This window comes from Puntigrus tetrazona, chromosome 4, assembly GCF_018831695.1.
Source record: "Puntigrus tetrazona isolate hp1 chromosome 4, ASM1883169v1, whole genome shotgun sequence".
In the NCBI taxonomy this organism is placed as follows: domain Eukaryota; kingdom Metazoa; phylum Chordata; class Actinopteri; order Cypriniformes; family Cyprinidae; genus Puntigrus; species Puntigrus tetrazona.
In genome coordinates this window covers 21,135,593-21,155,895 of record NC_056702.1, presented here as the reverse complement: position 1 = coordinate 21,155,895, position 20,303 = coordinate 21,135,593, and the positions used below count along the sequence as shown (strand labels likewise).

Here is a 20,303-nt window from a genome sequence, read left to right as displayed (position 1 = left end):
AATCGATGGATGGATTGCTAAAAGTACATTGATTTGTTTGGGGTAACTATTAACCACCCAGGGCATCTGGAGCAATTTTTTATTATGGATGGATGGATTAAATTTACTGGACATCTATTTGCACATATTACAATGCTTGGAAGAACAGGACATTTTTATTTTGCCTTTGTTTTGTTTTTCTGAAAGAAGACCTTGGATAGCTTGAGGTTGGGTAAATCAGGTGATAGTTTTATTGTTGGTAAACTATCCCTTTAAAATATTAAGTGAATGAAAATATGTTTTTAGTTAATCTGAAGGCTACATGAGTTTGTAACAATTGACTCTGCAGAGAGTTGGCAACCTCTTTTGCCCTGTGGCTTCAGCATCCACTGACCTCGCTCTGTCAGTTTTACGCAGCCCACACCATTTTCATTGGCTTTTGAGACAATTCACAACTGGATTATTTGCACCAATGGCATACTATCACAGTTCATGCTGGAATTCACTAAACTACAGGCTTGACCCGATCTTTCACAAATGTTTGTAAAAACAATGCCTTTCAGTCAAGTGATATGACTGAAAAATTGGGATCCTGCTTGAGAGACCAATCCACTTTGAGTGTGTTAAAAGGGCCAATAAACATTGGCATCGCTGATTACATCAGCAAATTGTAAAAGGGCATAAGCTCTTTGCTTCAGAGCCAAGCTTTTGGTTCTCATCCTGACAGCTTGAACAGGTGAGTCCATTCGGGTTATTGCACAGATGGTTTTTAGCGCTCTGCCCAACTAGTGGAGACTGCTAAAGGGCAGTCTGGACCTCACGTGGGGAACCAGCTATATCCTCTAGAACTCCCCATACTGAACACAGAACCAGAAATGAAATGGCATTCAGCATGGGGGCATTTGATGCAATTCCAAATAGGGGCAGCACATAACAGACTAAAATTCAGAACTATGCTCTGATAAACGGCAGAGAACTCTCGCGCCAGGGACAAGTTAGTGTGTTTACTTAATGGTGATATAGTGCTACATCTCTACTTAAAACTGTTAAATGAAAATGAAAACACGTCTACTTTTAACCCTTTTCATACCTGAAGATTCAGACAAAATTCAGATTACCATAACTTTTGTTTGGAAAAGTTTTTGAACCTAGCTTTTTTTCGTCAAAACCTAAAAAGGTGGAAATTGTTTCCATGTGTTTTATTTTCCTGGATAGCAGAGCATACACTAATTATAACTTGAGTTTTTCTTAGAATTAAAAGAAAAAAAGGAAAATTGGGAGATTTAAATTAGCTAGACTGAAACCTCAATCTCTTCCCCTTTATAATGATATATGGCACTTGATGCTCACTGCTAGAATAATAAAATGTAAACTAAACTTTAAAGTGTAACTAATTCATTCAAGAAAAAGAAAGAGAGAAGTATACATATTGTGTACACCTGGAATCTTTGAAGAGTTTCTGTCCAAATTACTGATAGCTGATATCTCCCTATTGAGTTTCAGCATCCAAGCCCCTCCCATCCAAATCCAATTGAGTGAATATACAACCCATCATCATACCAAAATGCGTTTTTCAAAAATGTGCATTTAGATTCGTTAAGTAGACAATTTTATCCAAAACAAATGAACAAAAGAGTTTAACAAGTAATACACCTTAAGGAAGAAGACAATAATATCGAAATACTTAATCTACAGATTTCAAACAGAGTAGAAGATGCTTAATTTAAGTACTCATTATATATTAGTCAATGTCAAAATATGAACATTATACTTTAGAGATTAAATATTGCTGTAGATGTATTATTATCAAAATCTTCAGATATAATGTTACAGTAAATGTGTATTTATATTGGAATTGTTTTAGTTTTTCTTTTCTATGTGCATACAAAGCTTTTCGCTGTAAATACGATCATGTGACGTTTAAAAATGAAACTAAATGGCAGTAGAAATCATCACAAACATTTCTGCAGAGAACACTAGATCAAAATGACAGTGAGGACCTCATATACATGAACTAATTACAAGCAAGGAACAGCTGTGTCTAATCAGATAGGAAACAATAAGGATGGCACACAAAGAAAATGGAAAACAAACGCAGAGAAAGTGATGCAAAAAGTGGCCTTGAAATCCTGACAGCTACTGCAGCCCGACCGGAAGGGGAAACTTTTACACCTGCATGATATTTACATTTGTAACTTTTATTCAAAGCAACAAATGAGGATCTTAGAGGATATTTTGCCTCTGCAGCTGACTCACCTGCTGTAATCCTCATTTCTATTATCAGCCACAAAGAGTGTTTCATACCTTGCTTAGATTCAGCATAAAATGGAACAGGGAGAGATTGAGGGAATGAAGCATACTAAACTAGTCATTTTTAACAGAAAATATTAATCAAAAAAGGTATAAATCAAATTTAACTTTATAGTCCGTTCTGCTTATCACAGAGAGCAGAAATGTATCTTCGGCAGCTAGTGAAAAATGCATCCACATTTAATACTTTAAAAAAGCACAAATTAAGAGAAGACACACACACACACACACACACATTTTAAAGGGAACAAAATTAATGCCAAAACGATTTTAAAATGAAAACTTGAGTTCACTCAGATGGAAAAAATGAATTTACAATGAAATTAAGGTGCTTACATTTCACAAACTTTTCATTATTAAAAATTGTAATAATCAATATTCACCTCACAAAATCTTTCAAAAAATATTTGGTTTTGTTTTACAAAGTTCACCAATATTCGTCAGGCAGTTTTCAGTTAAATTTAATTTTCCCTTTACAATTTGTTTATAGAAATGGAATGGATTAAATTTGACAGATGCGCTCAGGCAGTGCAGATCAGGGCGTTACCCTGAAAGTAGTTTTGAGTGTTGTGTTTACAAAGTGTGACTGAGACTCTGCAGGTGGTTTTTCTGTCCCATTTTAGTAACATGGGGTTTATATTCTTACCTAAACCACTTAAAAGGATCAGGATCAGTATTGTGCGCCACTATTTCATAACAGATCAAACAAATTGTGATATTGCACAATTTGGCGTTTTTAAAGGTTTATATTGTACCGTGATTGTCTACAGTGCCATGGTGACATGAGAGGCGCTGGTGGTTATGTGTCTTCAGCTCCTGACTTCAGAGCCCTCAACAACTGGGAGCCTCGAACTTAGCTACAATCACCCAGGGGAGATTCAGGAGTCAAGCTGCTCTCAGGAAAATGGGATAGTCCAAACTATACATTGGACAAACTCAGAAACTATGTTCTTTGGGAAGGTGAGACACATAAGCTTAAGGCACTAGACCCCCAAATGCTCCCCAGGTGCCCCAGGTGTCTGTTCACTTTGGATGGGTTTTTAGGACAGATTTCTGCAACACAAGTCACTGCACTTATATTTAAAAACTTTTTCTTAAATGCGGCGTATTAGCATCGTCGATCTGTAATCACCTCTGTCCCCAGACCATTGTTTTGTAGTTGTCGAAACAGACAAAGGAGAGAAAGGTAGAAAAAGACAACATGATGGAAGGAAAGGATTTCAAGATGGAAATACAAAAGTACCTGATAAAATGTGGCATACACTCGCCAAACTTAAGCTATATATCTTCTAAATTGCAAATTTAAAGAAGTAAAATACATGCAATACTTACAGGCTAACCCGAAGGAAAGGGAGGAAAAGACTAAAGCGCCCTTCCGTCACTTGCACCGCTTGCCACACGTATAGTTTATCTCTCTCTGTGGTGATCAGGGATTCACGTGTGATGAATGCAGTTAAATAAGCTAGGCTGATGGAGAAGATTTACCAGGAGTAGAGACACGCATCCAAACTGGGAGATGAGGTACTGCTTTGGATCACGACTCCCTAGTGAGTTGCATCCAACCACTCACCGGAACATAAAACGTCCCGTGGACAGATCACACCGGAACCAGGCAGCATGCACTTACGCACACACACACACAGACAGAGAGATCTTACGAGTATTTCTGACACGCTTTATTCTGGCCAATTATATACAGTATTTTATAATTACCTAAATTTGGAGATGCAGTATTAATGTCATGAAGATACTACTAACATCTGTGCTCTGTTTCACAGAAGCAAGACCTGATAAAATGTCAAACTAACTTGATAAAGCTTATTGCATGAATTTAAATGTAAATCTCACTGTTACTGATTCATCATGCAGCTCAAAACATTCTGGGTGGGAATCTCCTCAGTCTCTTCTGATTCATCAACACAGTTTCACTGATGATTTATAATAAACAGTAAACCTTGGACAGGAGCGTCACAGGTGAATGTGAGGTCTGGAGTGTGTGGATGAGATCACATTGAGTCAGAGCGGCTGAGAAGAAGGACAGAGTTCCTGCGCTCTCACATCCACATACACTCCTACTCACAGAGATATCATTATCATCCATACACACTCCTGTTATGATGATCGGCTTCATGAGCAGACAATTCACAATGTTATTGTGTCTGAATGAGAAATCTTCTCAGGAGGCAAGACAAACTCCAGGACCCATCAGTCAGTATTTCAAACACACAATCTTCACGGTTCTCTTCCTGCTGATGGTCTTATATGACACTGATATAAACACGTGCCCGCCACTCAGTCTCAAGTAACAGCGTCACACACTCTCTCCACACAACACCTGAGGCCAGTGATCAAAATCAATCTGGATGATCAAGGATATGGCTGCTTCTTTCTCACACTCGTCACCGCTTGGTTCTCCTCAGACAGACAGAGATACTTGTTTGCCGTGTTTAGATCCAGTGTGAGAAAAACACTCCATCTGAACACCTGAATTAGAGACATTTCCCAACACAGCACTAATCCCTACAACTGTGTGTGTGTGTGTGTGTGTGTGTGTGTTTGTGTGTGTAGACATGGTTTTCACAGTCATGCTGCAATCCTGGATTCTCACTTATGATACAACTCAGGACAACACACGAAGAAACAGTGAGACAACCGAAAGGCCTGTCATACAAACACTGTTGGAAATTATTTTCATTCTTAAATCAGGTAACCCTAAGTTGTTTTGATGTAGCAAATCTCAGTGTTTCACTGACACAAAAAAGTCTGTGATAGTGTAGGTGGTAATGAAGAAATGAAGACCTGGCAGTAACTGATACGCAAGCCTTGGCTATGGCGGGCTACCAACGACCCCTGAACAATAACATTATCTTGAGATTTACTAGGAGTGTGCAACCTGACCCTGGATTCTCCTCCATTATCAACTCTAGAACAAGATTACACAGTTCTTTACACCTGATCCAAGAAGTCAAGTAAAAGGCCGTACGACCTTTGTTACCAATGGGAGGCGTAGATCTGATTTTGGCAAATGATTTGGCTGAAAGCCTTGGGTGTGGCATGCTGTCGTGCCTCCTGTTGTAGAAGCTATCCCAACTAAAACTGTGTACTGAATTGCCGGAATGTCTTAATATCGCTGTAGTCGGAGCAATGAATATCAAATTTGTGTAACTCTTAATGAGGAATCAGAAAATCTTTCCCTTTTGATACACATATCAGTTTGCCTTTTCAGCCTTCAGTGATTCCACAATTTTACTAATAGAGGCTCAAGTACAAGAATTGAGTTGACATTATCATTTGCGATTATCTCTGTCAATGATAATATTGTAAGCGCAGCTTCTGGTTAAAAAGGCGGTATTTTGATTTGTAAATTGGGTACCTTACATGCCTATCATGCTGTGGGTGAACCAACATCTTAGGTAGTTAATTCATAGTCTTGTCTCTTTTGCTCGTAAAACAGACGCTTGATTACACTTTTCTGAGAATAGAGATTGCAAATTAATGGAGATTTATAATTTAGACTCTTGCAAAGGCTCTTTTACATCCATACTGAGAAGCTACTTGGGTTAGAATGCTAAGGCGCTACCACCATGTTACTGAAATGTAGTTTTACTGTTAGCCTAAGTACTTGTAGCTATAGAAACAACACAGTAAAATGTTTTAATTTATATTATGGCAAATCCTCCAGTATGTTTTCCAACTAGTTAGAACAAACAGTAGATGATGCAGACAGAGTATTGGGGAAGTTCCATAAACCTCTTGCTCTATGACATACTTGAGTTTTGTTCAGTGAACAGTTTGGATCCTCCCAGTTTTCAGAGAGCAGTTTGACTCCTGAATCTCCTGGGTGATTGTAGCTCAGGTCCAGCTCTCTCAGGTGTGAGGAAGGGTTTGAGAAGTCAGAGCTGAAGACACATAACCACAGCCTTCCTCTGTCACCATACAGCCGAACAACCTACAAAGCATACAACGGTCCACATCATATTAGTTTGTTCCTGTTCATGCTGAACTGGTTGGTAAATAAAAAAACAGATAAGATAATGTTATTAACTCATTTAATATATATATTGCCCCAAATCATAAGACATTAGATCTCTCCCACTGACATGGAACAAGTAGTGGTATTTATCTCTCTGACAATCAATAAATGTAGTAATCCTAGAAGAGTATTGGAAACATAAACAAACTTCACAATATTTCTAATCTTATCTGCTGCTACCCTCACCCATAAAAGATTTTGTACAAAAATGACACAATGGTTTACTTTTTCCAGTATCAGATATTCTACATTAATATGATTATACTACTTTCTTAGGTTATCATTATCTCAGTTAAGCTTAACGATAAAACCTAATGATTTAGCACATGATCTGATTTACAGTGTAGGCATGCTGAACATGAGTGTTTGCAAGGAAGCAATATATATATATTGACATTACATAAGAAAATGAAAAGCAATCATCATAATAACAATTAGTGTTAACTATTTACAATCTCAGCACCTTTTTACACTGAAATTGAACACAATACAATCAGTGCAGAGTAATAAAACTACAACTATTCAAGTAAAAAAATAGTTAATAGATCTGTCATGTCAGCAACAATTACTCAGAGTATGCAAGCAGAATAGAGTGGTGTGATTTTGAATGGAGCAAGGAGCTGCCATAGTTTTCATTTGCTAGGAGGCAGTGGTGCGGTCACCATCTCCCAAAAAGCAGCTCCCTCCATCACTGGGTGCCCTGTCTCAGGAGCGCTTGCATCTATGCTTGTGGCCGGCTCCATGGTGTTGGCTGGATGAAGACTGCTGGAAGTGCCTCTTCAGTGGGGATGGCGCAGAAGAGCTACCCTCTGGTGGCGAGCTGGCTGTTCTCTGCTGCCAGCCGGGTGGATGCAGCAACAGAGAACTGCTGGGCAAAGATCTCCACTGCATCACCGAAGAGGATGGTTAGGGACAAAAAGACATTCAGAATCTCTCTGTCTGTCAAATGCAGATTTGGCTGGACACAGCTACAGATAGCGCTGGCGAAGGTGCTGGAACTACTAAGTGTAATCACGTTGTTCACAGCACGTTGTCATGAAAGAACTGTAGGCATTCGTCAGCTCACATGGCCTGTGGAGATGCTGCGTCTGCTGTACATCAGGATAAGGCACAATCCAGGACACTGCACAGGGTGGGGCCCGGGGATGACATTCTAAGATCTCCCCACCAAGTGTTAGCAGCGATTCTGACACAATTGCTATATGGAGACTGCTCCTGGGGGACTGACTAACTCGACATCAGGGTAGTGAGGGAGGAATAACTACCAGAATGGTTTCTGGCAGAAAAAGGTGCTATCCACGTTCCTGTGAGCTCTTCGTGCACCTCTGGGAAAAAAAGATAGCGCTAGCCACACCTGTGTACAGGACAAGGTGGAGGTTTCCACTCGAGCCCGATCTTCTCTGATACCCGGGTGCCACACATATGCCACTATTGTGGATGATTGTACCACTATCCGAAGCGGTGAGACAGTGCCACAGCGAAGCTGCGCCAGCATAATAATAATTTAAATCCTTAGATATTCCTTCTGTGTATTAACATTTAGTTAAGTATTGTGAAGCTAAACTCAGACAGATCATCATGCAGAGAACTTACACTGATACAGTCCTACACACAAGCTTTACTCCTGAATCCTGCAAAGTTCTGTGAATTTAAATATTCATTAGTCATTCAAAGATATGTTTAAATGATATAAAAGCGTATTTGCTGAATGCTTATGCCAAATGAAATCTACTTCTGAAGACTAATCACAGAAATATTAATAACAATACTTTTTGTAAACAGAATTAATCTTAACAGTGTGATATTAAATAAATAAATAGACGTGTTAGACACAAACCTTAACATCCACTGGCTCAGAGTTTAGACTCTTGAGTCCTTCAGAAAGCAGCTTCACTCCAGAAATCCTGCAGGTCATTGTTACTCAGATCCAGTTCTTTCGGGCCACAGACTTTGATGATTGTAAAACTAATGACAAACTCTCACAAGACTGTGCAGTGAGATTGCATGCACATAAGATCTGAATGAGATGAACACAGTAATTGCACACATAATTATTCTTAACAGTGTTCGTTGATTGATTGATGATTAAATAAATAAGTGAAGCTCACACTTTATCATCACTAGCAACTTAGAGTTTGGACTCTTCAGTCCATCTGAAAGCAGTTTCCTCCTGAATCCTGCAGGTCATTGTTACTCAGGTCAGCTCTTTCAGGGAGTAGAGTTTGAGGATTGTAGAACTGATGACAAACTTCCACAAGACTGATCAGTGAGATTACATGTGGAAAGTCTAAACAAGATGAACACAGTAGTTTCCACACATAATTAATCTTATCAGTGTCATTTAATAATACAAAATTAAATATATAAATATTATATAAACTCAAATCTTAAAATCACCAACTTAGAGTTTGGAACATTTACCTCGAAAATATCTCCAGCTTAGAGTTTGGACTCTTCAGTCCTTCAGAGAAACAGCTTCACTCCTGAATCCTGCAGGTCATTGTTACTCAGGTCCAGTTCTCTCAGGACAGAGTTTGAAGATTGTAAAACTGAGAAGATAAACTCTCACAAGACTGAGCAGTGAGATTACAGCCACACAACCTGGGAAAGAGAGAGATCCAAAAATAAAAATATACTGTATTAATGTAAGATTTTTATATATGAAGTTTTTATAAATGATTCAGTTTAGATATATAATCTTGAGTGCATGTTTGTACTTATCAGACTTTATAAAGTAAAGAACACAATGGGGCTAAAGACTGAGGTCTAAGGGCTAAGAAATAAAATGCTGATTGTGGGCTTTGCCTAAACTATCACTGAGTCATTGCAGTGCATATATTTTGTTAGCATACGTATGTATCACGTTGTATTGAATATGAATGTAGCGACAGATGTTTCAAAGGTACTATATTTAAAAATATATTATAAATGTATTTCTAAAATCATTAATATTGATGTTTTACATATAATTATCATAACTAAGAATGAAACCATCATATATCAGTTTACCTTCTGAATCTATCCATGCCATGGCTACAAATAGCTAGAAGTCAGCCATCTATTAGAGGTGGGGAGGAGTGATAATCTTACAGTCTTGAAATATATTAATTTTAAAATACGATTAAATATTAGATTACACAATTTAGCAAAAAGTCGCATGTATATGCATCTTTTGTAATCTAGTGGTTAAAAGATAAAAATAATATCAATCATTTTAACCTAATACAATCGTTGTAGTATATACAATAACAATGCATTCATTATTATTACATAAAAATCTAGTATAAAAACTATACCAAATAGTAAAATCCATCTGCTGATTATAACTGTTATTATTTGCAATTAAGTTCATGGCATCTATAACAACTTAAGCATAGCATGTTCTTATTTTATATTATATTACAGAAAAATCTGAAAATTTCATTTATTATGTACATTTAGTCATTTAGCAGATAGCTTTTTTACCCCAAAGTACAACTTATTAATAAGAAAATTAAAAAAATGTGAAAATTGTTATTACATAAAATCTAAGATAAATATATAAAACAGAAAAATAATAGAAGTAAGCCAGCGTTAGAAGTCTTTTTGTATTTTAGATAATTTAACTTAATAAATACAAGAAGCTAGAATCAGATGAAATGGTAATGCAACTCGACAATATTGTTGTTGAAGAAATGGTGTCAAGGTGCGGTTTCAGACACATGGAAGCACTCAATGAGGAAAAATAACCGTAAACCAATTTTAATCTTCTAGGGAACTAAATAAACACTACAATTACGGATTTGTAGGCAGGAACATGAAACAGAACGGACACAAAACCACCACAGCATTAAAAGATGAGAGCAGCGATTAAGGACAAGTAAATTGGAACTTAAATACACAGAGAAATTGACTTAAACTAATAAGACACACCTGAAGACAATGAAACAATTAACACTGGACACAATTACAAGAAACAACTTTAGCCAAAGTTCACATGTGTGACATAGCCCCCTGGTGTGAGCGGAGCTTGAGGCAGGGGTGTCTGCAGAAGCACTGGAGGGCCTACGTGGCCAGGCTTCAGTAACGAATGGGACACGGTGGGCTGAGAAGGATGTGCCGAGCCAGAGTGACAGAGGGAGACTGAGGTGGAGCTGGAGGGATACAGAAGGAGCCTGACAGGTCCGAAGGGATGGAGGTCCTCGGGTGAAGCCGGAGAGAGGAGATCCCGGACGCGGATGGTCACTGTGATGGACCAATGCCGGGCCGGAGGGATGATGGAGTACTTGGCGGGTCTTGGTGGACTGATGGCTTACGGATGAGAGGAGGGTTCTAGGGCCCATGGGAAGCGTTAGACAGGTGGCGCAGGCCGATGTTGGAGTCCAGGACTGCGGAGAGTTTGGCGATGTAGCGAGGATCCTCCATCACACAACGGCGATAGTGACCCGGCAGACCCATGGCGAGCACCAGATGGTGAGGAAGCTGGGGATGACGCGACCGGGCTGATGGGAAACATTGACGGTGGATAAGGGTGGGAAAAACTTGGGAATTAGACACTGGAGATGGCTGTGGCTGTGAAGGTCACTGCTTGGAGGCGCTGTTCGTGGCATGGTAGCTGGCTGATGCGCTCAGGAAGTATTTTCTCAGTATGGCCGCCTTGTGGGGCGGGGACTGGCAGGCAGCAGAGCATTCAGGATGGCTGGACAGGACCATAGAACTCCAGGATATTCCTCAAGTGCCAGGTCCTAATTCACAGATCTACATCATCCAGCTCTTCTTGTAGATCCAGCAGCCCCAGATATAATCAGCTCATCCTCAGCTGTTGTGCAGTTGGCAGAGACTCCAGCAGCCGTGTACGCTCGCTGTAGTGGCCTGTCTCCACCAGCTTGCATGCTCTGTTGCCAGCTCACACAACTGGTCTGACTGGTCTCGGGTCGGTGCTGCTCCACGGCTCTGGCCTCCCTCCAGCGCAGATGGCTCTGTGGTTGCATTAAACTCCACAAATGGGTTGAGCTGTTTGTTGCTCCGTGATCGGTGAGATGAGTGGGCACATTGACTCTGGATGCGTGAGTGGGGTTCCACATACCAGCACTCCAATAATCCTGACCCAGTTCTGGCGAATTGGTTTCTCGAAATGCTAACCGTTCCTGGACAACAGCTTGTTAAAGGAGGTTTAGTCCATTTTCGAGATAGTAAATCACCTGCCCAGACAGCTCTCCGGGTAATGGGGAGTGGTTGGAAGAGGCAGAAGTGGGTCTCTGGATAGTCCTCGAGAGGGCAATCCCCTGCTCCAGCAGGAAGATGCATGAGAACATTAGGGCCGTGGACAAAGCCAGCTTTCACGCTGCTGGTATTTGTGTGCGGTGGAGTTTCTTCTGTCCACGATGTGGTTTGCGAGAGTAGATAACTATAACAAGAAAAATGGCGTAAAGAATTTTTATCTTCTAGGAGCGAAATAAACACTACAGTTACAGGCTGGTATGAGCAGACAGGCAGACAGACAGGACACAAAACCACACGCATTAAAAGTGATCGATAACCGACGATTAAACAGAATCAATAAATAGCACAATTTACAAAAACAACAACAAAAAATATTTAAGTATTTCAAATCAAAAGTTTGTTATATATTTTTAACATGTCCCATGTATTTGAACATGTTTTGAACTATGACTTTCATAGTGAAGTTTATCTTTGTCACCAGTATGTGCTTCAACACCAATACTGTACCTGCTGAAGTTTTCATTTTTGCTGTTTAAAACCAAACCAAAACTCAAACATCAAACTGCTGGATTTAGGCCTAAGCTATAATTTTATAGAAATTTCTGCATAGCACACTGTTCATTTATAATACAATAGTAGGTGTATTATGATAGTAATGTAAATCTATGTTATTTTCCATTTTAAAGATGAAGGAAATGCTGTATAAAGCAAATGGGCAGGAAGAAGCAGTTTTATCATTATAATCCGAGATAATAAGTTGATCATGAATGGTTGATGAGCCTAACTGGTGTAACAAATGCAGACTCACACAGAGGGTAGGTATAATATTTACAAGGTTTATAGATGATGGAACAGCTCAGTATATTGAGGTATGAGTACTATCTCCTGCCACAAATGATGAGTCGGGAAGAAGATCCAGGAGACACACACCACAACCACAGATGGCAAAGGAACAGGACCACAGGTGACAAAGAGGACACCCTTACGGGTAAATGTATAGATGCTTATATTTTCGAGATAGTAATTTGTAGGAGAACATGGAATGAGTCCACTTCGTAAATCGAGCCTCGGACACTGGAAGTAAATGGTGGTGTGCGCTTATGTATTGATGATTGCTGAGTGGCTGGTTTAAGTGCAGGTGTGATCAGTTAATGCTTGGGGAATTGGATCGATGGGATTGGGTGGTGACCAGAATCTGGCAGGTCTGTGACAACTGGATGGTGAAATTGTTGATGAACTGATGGGTTTAAATCATAAATCAAATCAAATCCATTATGAAAGGGAAACAGGTTTTTAAATTCACATGGAAACAGCTCAAACTATTTTTTTGGAGTAGGCATTGCCTGCCTTGTGTTTTTGTAAAAATGTCACTGACACAATCATACTATGGTATAGATAGGGAAAGTATCTGTTAGTTATAGTTAAGAAACAACTATTTATCAACATATTTGAACATAGTAATTTAGTGAATGTTAATTTCAAACCTCAGTATGTTCAGTCGACAGTGTGAACTCTTCAGACCATCAGAAGCAGCTTCACTCCGGAATCCTGCAGGTGATTGCAGCTCAGGTCTAGCTCTATCAGATGAGAGTTTGATGATTGTAGAGCAGAAGACACAGTGTCACAGCATGTTTCATCAAATCCACAGCCATCAAATCTGCCAAAATAGAAGATATTTCAGTTAAAAAATTGCAATATTGTACTATTCCATAATAAAAACATTATTAAATATTTACACATTTCACTGTTCATTGATGTACAACAAAACGTTTAAATGAACAGCAGTGGGTGAAATTACTCACAAAGCTTTTCTGCAGCATCTCACAGCTGGAATCAGTGTCCTGTAGTCTTTTTTTGATGTGAACCTTTTTGGATTGAACTCATCCAGCACCTTCTCTGATATCAGCAGTATGTGAGATCAAGCACTGTGCACATTGAAGATGAGAGAGATCTCTTCCTGGATGTTTCCCTGAACTGAGGTAATTTTGGATTCCTCATATAATGAATGATCCTTGAGTTCAAGTAAGCAGTAGAATAGATTTACTAGAATGTCATCTGAGATGTACTTATTTTGTTTTTTTTTTTAATGTACTTGAGTTATTTTTGAATGCTCTCTGTAGTGTCTTCAGGGTGTGTGATCAGGCCTTTGAGCAGGTGTTGATTGAATTCCAGTGAAATTCCCATCAGAAACCGCAGGAACAGGTCCAGATGTCCTCTCCGACTCTCTATGGCTTTGTTAATGGCTTTCTGCAGTAATTTCTTTAATGTCAAATTTTCTTCTGGCCCATCAAAGAAAAACTGAAGCTCCTTCATGTTCTTGTTCAGGTAGCAGATGAACACATGCACTGCAGCAAGAAACTCTTGAACACTCAGATGCACAAAGCAGAAGACCTTTGCTCCATGAATTCCATGTTCCCTTCTGAAGATCTCAGCAATCATTCCTGTGGGCTCCATGTCTTTATTTGCATCAATATCACATGCTTTCAGATCTTCCTTATAGAACACAATGTTTTCCTTTTTCAGTTGTTCAAACGCTAATTTGGCTAACTTCAAAATCATCTCTTTATTTAATTGTAAGTGCTCTGAACATTCTCTTTCTTGTTTTTTATCGTATTTCTGGTTCTTTATGGCCATCTGTATCAGCAGGAAGTGAATGTACATTTCAGTTAGTGTTGTGCTGATGTTCTCTTCATTGTTCTCAGTGAGAATATCCTGAAGTACTGTGGCTGTGATCCAGCAGAACACAGGAATGTGGCACATGATGTAGAGACTACGAGAAGTCTTAATGTGTGAGATGATTCTGGAGGACAGACTCTTATCTTTGATTCTTTTCTGAAGTACTCCTCCTTCTGTTGATCACCGAAACCACGCACCTCTGTGAACAAACCCACATACTGAGGATGGATCTGATTGGCTGCTCCTGGTCGTGATGTGACCCAGACAAGAGCTGATGGAAGCAGAGTTCCTTTGACCAGACTTGTAAAGAGCACATCTACAGATGCTTTTTCTCAACTGTGTTCAGAGACCTACTATTAAAATTTAGAGGCAGACGCGACTCTCATCAAGTCCATCAAATATAAATGCTAGCTTATATTTCGTATATAGCTTTGATTTCTCCATATCCTTGACTTCAGGATAAAATTCCAGAAGAAGCTCATGGAGACTGAAATCTTCATTTGTCATTAAGTTAATCTCTCTGAATGGAAGCAAAGAACACACAGTGTATATCTTGATTGGCTTTTCCCTTCTGCCCAGTCCAGGATGAACTTGTGCACAGAGACAGTTTTTCAATGCCAGCGACTCCTTTAGTCAGAACAATCTTTTTCTCATTGTTTTTCTTCAGTTTTAGTAAATATATCATTACATTTGATTGGTTTATTCTGTGTTTTTTGTTCTTGAAAGCATCATCATCAATCTTCAGAATCTCATGTTTGTGATTAACATCTTTCATATCTCCCTCTGTGATGAACAGTTCTGTAAAACAACCTTAACGTGTGCTTCATTTTCTTGGTCACCCTCAAAAATATATTGCACTTTCTTCAGCATGTTTGTTTTGTGAGTTTTGAAAGAGTTCTGCTGTTCTGTAATAAACACGATATTGGGAAGAGAAAAATGTAAAATTTTTATTTCACAAAATATTTCTATACCAGCGTGATGATCATTATTAACAAATGAGGCAGACAGATTAAATTTATATTTCTAAAAACAGCACACTCCGTTTTCCAACAACCACAGTGTTCATTACTTCCTACTCCTAAACTCCTGTCTGTTAAATCTGTAATTTTTTTTTGTCTTCACACACAAGTGTGACATTGTCACATCCTGATCGAGAGGCAGATACAGAGGAAATTCCAGGTAATGTTTCTTTATTAAAACAAACTGGGAGTATCGGCGAAGTAGCCGTGAGAAACAAACATAGACTGGGTTTCCCAAAACCCGTAGAGAAACAGACTAAGGAGAGAGTCTAAATAACTTCCCTTCAAAGGGTCAGAGAGAGTTCCTAGGGCGGCAGCTCGAGAGTGCAGACAGGGTACAGGTAGGGATGCAACCTTGAGATCAGCTGTCGAGTGAACAGGGCATGTATATGAAGGGGCGGATAAGTGGCTACAGGTGTTGATAGTTAGTGTCGGGTGACTGGGATCTTGACCATGTGACCCGGCTCGTCTGCTGATGGTGGTGCTGGCGTGTCATTAAAAAAGCCAACCCGGTGGAGCAGGTTCGGCGTCGTGGCTTCTCGAATTTGTTCGTCAAGGGACCACAGTATAGGCGTGGCGAAGACAGAAGTGGGTAGAATGGTCTCAGGTTCCTCTGAGGTAGGATGGGGTTGGTGGAGACGAAAGAGGCGTCTTTCACATTTTTACCACCATAGGACGATAAGTTATCTTAAACTGGATAAGTTATCTTAAATGACTCAGTCAAGACTTGGGTTACATGCTTGCGGTGTTCGGTTAGGTTGGATGAATAAATGAGAATGTCATCAATGTATATTAGTACAAACCGGTTTAGCATGTCGGAAGATTTCATTCATGAAGTTCTGAAACACTGAAGGTGAGTTTGAGAGCCGTACGGCATTACCTGGTACTTCGTAGTGTCGGTTGGGTGATGAAAGCAGTCTTCCACTCATCGCCTTTGCAGAAACAAATTAAATTGTAAGCACTTTGTAGGTCGAGTTTGCTGAAGATGCCAGCTTCATGTAATTCTTCAGGGCGGCTGGGACTAATGGCAGAGGGTAGGCGAGATTTGACAGTTTGGTCATTTAGCATTCGATAGTCTATGCATGGTCGGATACCTCCATCTTTTTAGCGGCGAAGAAGAAACTAGAAGCGGCGGGAGAAGTGGAAGAACGGATTAACCCCTGGGTAAAGCTTCTTGAATGTACTCCTCCATGGCCTCTTTCTCCGGGACCGATAGAGGTATATTCGACCTCTGGGAAGGTCTATAGCAGGTCTATAGCACAATCCCAGGAGCGGTCTGGAGGTAGGTGAGTGGCAGCAGTTTTATTGAAGACGTCTGAGTAATTGTAGTATTCAGTGGGATGGTAGGTATGGCATGATTCTCAGGGCTCTCTACGGTCGTGGGTGACAGGATAGGTGATTGAAGGACCTCTTTGTAAGTGGGACCAGGCATCTCTCCTTACAGAGTTGACTCCACACCAGAATCTCTCCTGTTTTCCACTTGATTACTGGCTGGTGTAGATCGAGGCAGAATTCGGCCCAGAACCACATCCACAGTAGCATCTTCTAAAACTAACAAGAAGATGCGTCTCCATGTGAAGACACTGCCAATCTGGAGGGGAGCGAGCAGAGTGTGATGCACGCACCATACCGTTAGAGGGTCTGCCTGAATAGTAGAGATATGGTAAGTAGTGGAACTTCGGTGGCGGGAATGTGGAAGTCAGCCAAAGTAGAGACGAGATGAAATTCCCGGATGCTCCGAGTCCACCAGGACCTTGACTGGGAAAAGTTGCCGACAGAAAGAGAGGTTAAGCGTCTATATAGGGAATGCGTGCGACTAGAGAGAATTAGGGTAGTGACACTCACCGTTGGTTGAGGTGGTCAGATAGGACAGTAGCGGATGATGTGAGTCGAGGAGCCGCATGAGTACAAGCATAATCCTTCTCCTGACCGCACGTCGGGTTCGTTCTTTCAGGTTGGAGAGCGATAATGATCTGTGAGCATAGGTTCGGGTTGCGGAAGAGTAGGCGGCTAAGAAGGAACTGCGTGCGGCGGACAAGCGATATGTGTTGTGCCGTTGGTGGCTTTTAAGTGGAACACCTCTAGTCCCACCGTGTCCTCAAAAATCGCCATTTCTTGGCGTATGGTTGAATTCAGACCCTGACGAAACATGGAGAGTAGTGCGGTGTCATTCCAGCTGCTCACGGATCGCCAGTATGCGGAAATGGAGCATGCACTTGTGGATGGGGAGCTCTGCCTGCCGTAGCTGAAGAAGCTCATTGTACGGTCACACTCGTAGCGGATTGACCGAATACCTCCTGAAATGTGCGATAAAACTTTCCAGTGAGCTTGCTCAGGAACTGTTGATCGTCCCACAGTGCTTCCGCCCATTGGAGTGCTCTTCCAGACAAGTGAGAGATGACAAATGCAATTTTGCCCGTTCGGTCGGAAAGAGATCTGGCTGCATCTCCAAATACAGGAGCACTGAAGGAGGAAGCCCACACAGGAAGTAGGTGAAAATGGCCTGAGCAATGGGACTGGGCAGGCTGAGGGGTGCTGATAGAGTTTCCCGAACCGCTTGGAGGCGACTGAAGGGGATCGCTCGAGGTTCTTCTTGCGCTTCCATATTTTTGTATGTCGATGGGCTGATCTTCTGTCACGTCTGATCGAGAGGCAGACACAGAAGAAATTCCAGGTAATGGTTTCTTTATTAAAACAAACTGAGGTATCGGCGAGTAGCCATAGAAACAAACATAGACTGGGTTTCCCAAAACCCGTAGAGAGAAACAACCTAAGGAGAGTCTAAATAACTTCCCTTCAAAAGGGTCAGAGTTCCTGAGGATGGCAGCTCGAGAGTGCAGGCAGAGTACAGGTAGGGATGCAACCTTGAGATCAAGGAGCGGATAAGTGGCTACAGGTGTTGATAGTTAGTAATCGGGTGACTGGGATCTTGACCATGTGACCGGCTCGTCAGCTGATGGTGGTGCTAGTGTGACAGACATCATATACTTCTGTAAATAAATACAATATACATTCCACGTCTCACAAGCTTCAATAAACTTTAAATGGAACTTATACTTTCACTTTGAAATTAAATTTTATAATTTAAATACCCTGATGTCCACTTAGCAGGACACTTACGTTCGAATAGAACAAATGTTTCAAGCGTTATGAGAAAGCGTTATGAGAAACATAAAAAATATGCAGAGCAGGGACTTGAGAGGAATAGGATTAAGAACCCAGTCTGTAGAATCTGTCGATTCACGGTCAATGTGTCCATCTCCACATAAATTAGGCTCTTTTACAGAGAGTTAATTGCAATTATTTTACTGATCATGAAATGGAAATGTAAAAGATTAACCTGTTAATCAGGTGGTTTTCTGCTTTTACATGTAACTAAGCGGGTTCAACCATAGTTTTAAAAGCTTAAAATCCTGCAGCCTCGAGTGGTGGGACCCTGACTTGACAGCAAAACTCTCCTGCCCGATCACGTGTGTGCATGGAGACACACGGCAAGTCCCAGCTCATTCCATCACTATCACTGGCGCTCGGGTTCCTGGACAGTAGAGGTGGGGATACTAAATGATCTGCTGTTTCCTGTACTTATTGGCCGAGATTGGCCTGGAGTTCGACCGCCTATTGGCCACCTTCACTCAGCCTGACAGCCCCGAGGGTGCAGTCGAGGCGAAGAAACGATCCGAGGACCACACCGCCAACCAGCCCTTCTAGCCTCTAGCCTTCTAGCCAGCGGGAAAGATGGTGAGTTCCCTTCCCAAAATCCTAACCCTTTTCTTGATGTTTTCCAACATTTGACGGAAGGAGGCTCCTTTGCCGGGTCCAAAAGGAAGATGACCGCTTGAAACACTGCTGGCTTCAAGTGAGGATTTTGGAAGAACAGGAGGTGCGGCCGGGCCCCATCCTCTCGCGCACTTCATTGTGGAAAATGGCCTGCTTTACTGTGTCACCGAGCAAAGGGGGAAGGAAAGAAACTGTTAATTGTGCCCCACAGCAAGACCGTTCTCAGTTGGCCCCATTCACACCCGATGGCAGGTCACCTTGGCACTGGCAAAACCATCCAACAGATCCGAGACTGTTTTCACTGGCCCCGGCCTGGAGGCCAAAGTCAAAAGCGTTTCTGCCAAGCTTGTCCCACCTGCCAGCGTCGTCGCCAAAGGACTCTTCCCCCAGTCCACTAATCCCACTGCGCATCATCGATGTGCATCAGGATGGACCTTGTGAGGCCAATGCCAAAGTCTGCCGGGGATATGAACACATCCTGGTGGTTGTCGATCTATGCCACCTGGTACCCTGAAGCAGTACCCTGCGTAAAGCCCACGGCCAAGTCCATCTCCCACAAGCTCTTTCTGCTCTTCGACCAAGTTGGCATCCCGATCAGGGTACCCCCTTTATGTCGGCTAATGGCTGCTATGACCTCTGCCGGCTGCTGGGGTTAAGCAACTCTGGACCACAGTATAACACCTGAAAACTGATTGGCTCGTTGAACATTTCAACAAAACTCTAAAACAGATGTCACGGCATGTAGTGGCCATGAGAAGACAGGAGAGATTGGGACCTCATGCTCCCCTATGTGTTGTTTGGGAGGTGCCTCATGCGTCAACAGGCTTCACCCCCTTTGAGCTCCTCTTTGGCACGCCAACCTTGTGTGCTTGAGGAACAGCAGCCAGCAGCCAACCACATGATTGAACATGTTTGCCAGATGAACCATGATTGAACATGTTTGCCAGATGAGGATCAAATAGACTGAGTCATGCTGTTAGTCCGGGACCACATGAGCAAAACCCAGCAGCACCACTACAATCCGGGCGCCCCCAACCACGGGAGTTCCAGCCTGGTCCTTGAGTGATGGTCCTTGTCCCGACAGCAGCCTGCAAGTTCCTCGCCACTTGGCAGGGTCCATATACTGTCATAGAGTGGATCGGCCCTGTTATCTACTGTCTCTGCGGCAGCCAGGGCGCGAAGGACCGAACAGATCTATCACGCCAAATCTACTCAAGCTGATTGGTCATTACTCCGATGTGTTCTCTCTCTCACCCGGGCAGACCAGCGTTGTGGAACCACGACATCCGGACAGCCGAGTCATCGCC

General features: G+C 41.6%; 1 protein-coding gene across 1 annotated transcript in view; it reads left to right on the top strand.

Moving 5' to 3' along the window:
* The window catches only part of LOC122342952 (NACHT, LRR and PYD domains-containing protein 3-like), a 924,523-nt gene that overhangs the window by 337,006 nt on the left and 567,214 nt on the right, over positions 1-20,303 (top strand). The gene's annotated exons all lie outside the window — the stretch shown is intronic.